The sequence below is a fragment of the Buceros rhinoceros genome, unplaced genomic scaffold (assembly GCF_000710305.1).
Source record: "Buceros rhinoceros silvestris isolate BGI_N320 unplaced genomic scaffold, ASM71030v1 scaffold3845, whole genome shotgun sequence".
Classification (NCBI taxonomy): domain Eukaryota; kingdom Metazoa; phylum Chordata; class Aves; order Bucerotiformes; family Bucerotidae; genus Buceros; species Buceros rhinoceros.
In genome coordinates, this window is record NW_010410993.1 from 46,030 (window position 1) to 52,586 (window position 6,557).

The window sequence follows — 6,557 nt, forward strand, 5'->3', positions numbered from 1 at the left end:
TCTTCCGTTAGTCACGCAGAAAACAAGATTTTTCAGGTAATTGCAACCATATGGCGCTAAAGCTTTGATTGCATGTTCAGGATTAAATTGGAGAAAAAACAAAAGCTTTAAATTGTTTCCATTATAATTAAATTTTTGTGGTTTCATATTGCCTGATAGAGTTACAAACTGATGAGTTCTACTTCATGAAAAGTCGTCACCTCTTTTCTATGGAAAAGAGTTCAGTGGATTAACATTGCACTGTTGTGTGGAGTATCACTTGCAGTACACAGTCAAGATTTTGTGTTCTGTTGAACCTACGTGCTGCATATAGTACAAGATCTTTATTCTACCTTAAGGAGAGGTATCAAAATTAAATGGTCTTTTTATATCCTGCTAACAGCTTGACAGCTGCTGACATCTAATGGAAAATGGGATTTCACGTACTAGTAGCTGCTTTTGGGTTGTACAGTCTTTAAATATATTGTAGCAAGAAATAATTCTGAAGCCTTCCAAGGTGTCTTATTCAATCTTTTGCTTTCTTCCTCCTTGAACGAAGAAAAATAAGGATAAATATCTGAATCAAATACCAAAGATACTTCTGATGAAAGAACCCACTAACTTCACTCTGGCTAGGAAGCCGCAGAGTTTCAGCTTGATTGTAGACACTGTTGACATCTCTCACAAAGAAACGTAATTGAAGCTCTAATGTGATTGGTTCAAACATATTTGCACAATGTATGATATGATTACTGCACATTTTGCAGTAGGTACTTTTTAGTTAAGGAGGAATGTGAAGACCCTTTCCCAAGAAGTTTACAATCTACATACTCCTTTATTAGGCATACAACAGTTTGTATCTTCTTTCCCTTCTCCCAGCAGGAAGAGAGAACCTGCTGTGAGGCTGAAGGAATAGCCCTGAAGTAAACTTGGGTATAAACTTCCTCATTTTTACTTAGAAGTCTGTTAAAGCCTCATGGCAGTATATATGTTTCAGAGGTAGCTTGAAAAGAATATTCAGATACCCTTTAATTTATCTACAAATCCGCTGGGGAGAGACGCTGACGTGGTGAGTATGCTGCATTGCTGGTAGTGTACTGATGGCGCACATCTGTACCTCCTACGTGAAGATTAACTTGGAGCAGTACAAAAATCTGACTAAAAAACTAGATTTTCCTCCCCCAGAAGTGACTGTCGGCTTTGGGTCAGTTTGGGGAAACTGATGACACCTGTGACCTTCAGTGGTAAATATTTCTCCATCACCTCCTTTGGCAGTGGTGTGCAGTACTGGCTGGTAGAAGATTGCCCCAGTCCTCTAGATTTCCATTCTTCTCTTGGTCTCCAGCTAGACTTACAATGTGCTACGCTGAAGGGAAGAACTATTCAGAAGTTAAGCCTGGCATGGTTTGTGTTTTGCTAAATGCAAAAATGCTGCCCATATTATGTTGTCACTTTCCACTCTGATAGTTTCTTGGATTACACATCTTGAATTTAACTGGAAAAGCCGCAGCTGTCCAGAGAATTTCTCTCTCGAAGTCTGTTCTCCGTGTTGTACTCCGGTGCAGCAGCACCCAGTGCAGTGGGTTTCGGTGGTGGGTTCCTCCACAGTGTCTGTTACAGCTGAGCGATCGCATAGAGGTTGTCTTAAGGAGTATTGCAAAATGTCTCTCTTCAGGCATTTATTCTCAGCATGTGATCTTTTTGGTGCTAAGTTCTGTAAATAGAAAGCATGGGAGCTGCGTTCTTGTTCATGAACAGTTGTTTACCGTTCCTAGTGAAACAGAACGTCAGAAATATGCCTTATATATAAATCTGCGCATGGATGTGAGGCCCAGGGTTGCTGATGAGGTAACTACATTTTTCCAGGAGCATAATTTATGTATGTTCTTCATCTGGGGGGTTTTATGAACAGAGGGGTTGATTTCAAATGTCATTGCCTTGGAAAACACTCTGTGTGTTGGTCTCTTATTTGGATGAATGCTTTAGGTTGAGACTTGGGTATGTTAGTTCTTCCAGTTTAGGAGATTTACCTTTCTAAAATAAAGATGTATAGCTTGTCTCTTGTAGCATGCATTGATTTTCCTTTTCTGGACTATTGTGGCATTTCTGTCTTAATTTGTCTTTGGCTACGTGCATCAAGATGAGGGATTTTCAACTATTTTCAACAGCGCAATCTACTCGATAGCCTCAGTGTACGGAAGAGGCAAGAATGTACTTCTCTCCTTGTGATAATTAGCCCAATTGGGCGTTTTTTCCTACATTTTCCAGCACGTCATGAACATGTGTAATGTACCTCATATGTATATTGTATAAAACTTCAATAAATGTGTGATGCTGAAATCGGTTTCCTCGACGCGCAGTTCTCCAGCTGGATTAGTCCAGTCCGGGTTTAAGACCTTTACCTGGCTTCCAGAGCCTTCCTCACTGCCGTTTTTCAAAGTTGAGTCTTGCTGGGATGATTTTTTTCTGTGTTTGTGTCAGGTTGTATAGACCTGGTGAGTACAGAGTTCGGTATAGCTGAAGGTACAGATCAAGCCTGTTTAGAAGCGTTGTTAACATTACATATTGTTTTGCCTGTGTAGGTTGTTTCTTTTGTAAAATTTTACTAGTTTCATTGTTTCCTACCTTTGATTCACCAGCTATGGAGAAGGAAGACCTCTGGAAATAATGGTTCTAAAATTGCACTGAGTTTGAAGTCATTAACGTTATTAAAATATTTTACAAATATGTACCTGGTCAGCATCTTCCCTGGCAAAGAGGGTATAAATCAGCAGCAAAATCAGGGCTGGACACAATTTAGGGAACTTTGGAAAGTATAAAAGGGCAGAAATGAATTGTGAAAAAGAAAGAATTGGAATTCCGCATTCAGCGTCGTTCCCTTTTTTGCTGACTCTCTAACGGTGATAAAAGACAAAGGTTTTTCAAACAGGATAATGTGTAGAATGCTCAGTAGCAATTAGGCAGCACTTTTTGATTCGCAGTGTTACCAGCTGGGATTTTTTTGTTGTTTGTTTGACTTGGATTTGCTGATGTCACTGTCGTGGGGTTTGGTTTAAGAGCAGTTTTGCCTTTGGAAGCAGCAGCCTACCTTCAGCGTCATCACGGCCGTGCCCTTGAACCCAGTGTACACAGGGGTTTCTTCCTGCGCCCGGGAGTCGTCTGTGCAGCCCGTGTGGGGCAAATAAGCCCGGTCTATCAGAGAGGGAATGGCACAAAGACGCACGTCTTCAGTGATGCTTCTCAGATACCACCTTGTGATTTCTCAGAGTAATTAACTTGGTTTTTATGCAGGGCTTTACCCTCATGAGTCAGTCCTCTTCCGTGTTGCAGCTGGCCCGGGGGTATGCTACGTCTTAATGTGGCCTGGTGGATGAATCGTGTGTAATTTTGAACTGTCTGTAGTGTGGATTCGTGTGCTGAGGCACCTGGTGTCCGAAGCTACACTGCAGCTGTGTGTATTGTTAACGTACCTGGGTGCTAAATCTAAATAGTGCAAAACTGAGTTGTAATGGCAGTTACATGGTGCAGGATTTTCCTGGTGCTGCAGTTCTGTTTAAATGTCTTGTGGGGAAAACAGACATTGGAGAGGTGGCTACATCAAACTTGCTTCCCTGTTAATCTCAGTGCTGCTCTGATGGTACCAAGATTTAAGGCTGTTGTATATACATCTTTCACATGTAGGGTCTGATTTTTTTTGTTTTTTGTAATGCCATATTTACCTTGTCATTACTCCATTACTTTCACAGATTTCTGTCTTCCACCTGCATGATATCATCAATACTTGCATTTACCTATCCTCTCCACCTTCCCCGCCCCAGCTCTCTTCTTTCTTTGCACATCTGAGAATCCTTTCTCAGCTTTAGCTTTCATCATACATTGTTCTGTTTTGGGTGTGGGGCTCTTAACTCTATGGTTTATTTCCAGTGGGAAAAGCCACGGAATGCTTGCCAACGCGTGACCGTTCAATAACATACTGAATAAAGACAATTGAACTGGCACCAGAAGGCTTACAGGAGAAGCTTTGTGAGATGAGTTTTGCAAACTGCTGGACTAGCAAGATCCTTGGGTCACTGGAGCATGTCACAGGAACCATGCAAGGGCTTCTAAATCTTTGTGAAAAGACTTGTGGGACATTATACATTGCTTTCAGACCCTGCCTCTGAGGAACACCTTCGACACTGGTTCCAGCATCATTTGCAGATAGAGGAGCTGTGCCGCAAAGGATTGCCACTTCCGTTAGCTGCCGGAGAACAACTTCGGCCGAAAGAACAGCTGGGTGGCTCTGAGACTGGTGGTTGGCAGTGGTGCACACAACAGGCCATACCGTAGTATTGAGGGGAGAGATCTTCTGATATCACTGCCAGTCTGACTCAGGCTGACTGAGGCCTTAACGTTCGTTGCTTGTTAAGAAACAGATCTTGAGAATTGAAATTAGAATATTCCCACATAAATGTTGGCCTGTGATTCATGACACAGTCAAAATCTAAACTTGCTTTTGCATAACTGGTAAATCTGGGCACACGTGGTCACCGATGGCGGTGTGATGATCAATACCATAACAGACGGTGGTCTTCACGCTGAGTGTATTGATGCAGACAGGCTGTAGGCTGTTAGCAGGGGACAGAATGGCCACTGGTGTTACTGAGTGTGTAAAGGAAATCTATCGCTATCCTTTTGTTTGGAATACACAGTGCAGTTTCATGGAAACACGCTTAAACAACTTGGGAGAAAAAGGATTCTGTAATTTTGTCTCGGCTTTTCAAGAGTTCACACAGCAACAATTTGTTCTGCACCAAACATGCTATGTGCCATTCCAGTCTTCCCCGTGGTAGCTGCTCAAGAAACACTGGTCCAAAGAATTCCTTCCAGCATGAGGTGGCCTCTTAAAAAAAAAAATGATATGCAGTCATCTTTATGAGTAAGCCCAGGATCTGCAATGATTTTGTTTCCCTGATTGGCATGATTGTTTGAATGCAAAAAGCACTGCCACCAGCATCCTGGTTGCAGCAGGTCTGGAAGATGCTTACAGAAGCAAGCCATGAAGTACAGTGTTCATGGAGAGGTCTCCAGCACCAACGTACGGTGTTGTTGCCCCTTTACACTACAGTAAATAATCAAAGCTTCATGAAGTTCCTGAAGCAGAACATTTGTTACCAGATCAAACACTGCTGCCTTGGCTTGGCGTGTTACAGCTGAGTAACAGAAGGGCTTCAGAAGTCACGATCCTGTGCCGTGAATACAGAGACCTTCTCTGACCAGGCCGTTACTGAGAGGGTGTTTCCAAATTCCAGATGCTGCCAGTTCCTGCAAAGATCGCTCTGCTTTTGAGTGGCATTGCTCCTGAGTAGCATTGCTCATGAAAAGTTTAGCCACAAACAGAGGAAAGATTGCTTTGAAGCTCAGGGGTTAGAAATAGCTGCAAAATAAATGGTCGGCTTGAAGTTGCAGCGTGCCGAAGAAAAATGCAGTGAAGGGCCCTGCCTGAGCTGTGGTAGCAGCAGTGACTCCGGGTGCTGCACAGGGGCTTGCACTTTACCCAGAGGTTGTTTGAAGAGTCCGCTGCCACGTAAAAAGCTGCTGGTGTTCTGTCCTCCCTTGGGAATGCCACGCTATGGGCATAGCCTTCCACAAGAGGAGCAACAAGCTGAAACATTTCTGGGCCAGCGGCTGTGGGAGCTGCGAAGGCACAGCTTTGCGTAACGCTCCCAGCTGCAGCCCAGGGCGTTTCTGCGTGGGAATAGATGATACTCTGCTTCGTAATGATTGCTCAAGAGAGGAGAGCGGGGTGGCTTTTAAAATGCCGTTTCTGCAGCATTATCTGTTTGTAACTGTAGCTGCCATTACCGAAGTATTTTATTTAAAAACGGCCTTTGTAATTGTTTTTATTTAAACACAGGTTGCACTGCCAGTCGTAGGGACTTGGCAGAGACAGAGATGTGTAGGGCTGGCCTCACCGATCCCTTAAGCATGAATTCGTGGTGTTTTGAAAAGTGCCCTTACTTCTACTCCTTCTTACCCAAAGTCCTGGAAATTAGGAACAGAAAACAGTTTCTTAAGCTGTGGAATATTCTGTGCTCTCTCTCTGAGAACCAAATGTGGACGGGTTTTATACGGAGATACACAGACATGTATACACACATACACATATATGTTGTCGGGTATTTCACTTAGCTTTTTAAAATAATATAAAGTATTTTTTATAACTTCTGCTCTCTTTGTAAACCTATGGATGATGTACACGTGCTTTGGAAAATCCAGTAAAGTATGTACCTTGAAGCTTCAGATTTTTCCTCTGTGTTGTCTTTTTCATACTCCCAGCTTTTCACTTCACCACTTGCTTATTTTCCATGATTGCGGTAAGACGAAAAGATTGATCCTGTCAGGTATAGGCTTGCACTTTCAAGAACAATCTTTGTTAATCTAGTAGAACAACTAGTGCGAAACCACTGAAAGCCTGAGCAATAAGCACCAGCAGGGAAGCTGTCATGTTTGGCTCGTGCCAGTTGGACTTAATGCTGTGAAAAGTTGCTTGGTGGGTAATGGGAACTAGAAAGTGTCTGTAGTTCCCGTTTTATCGG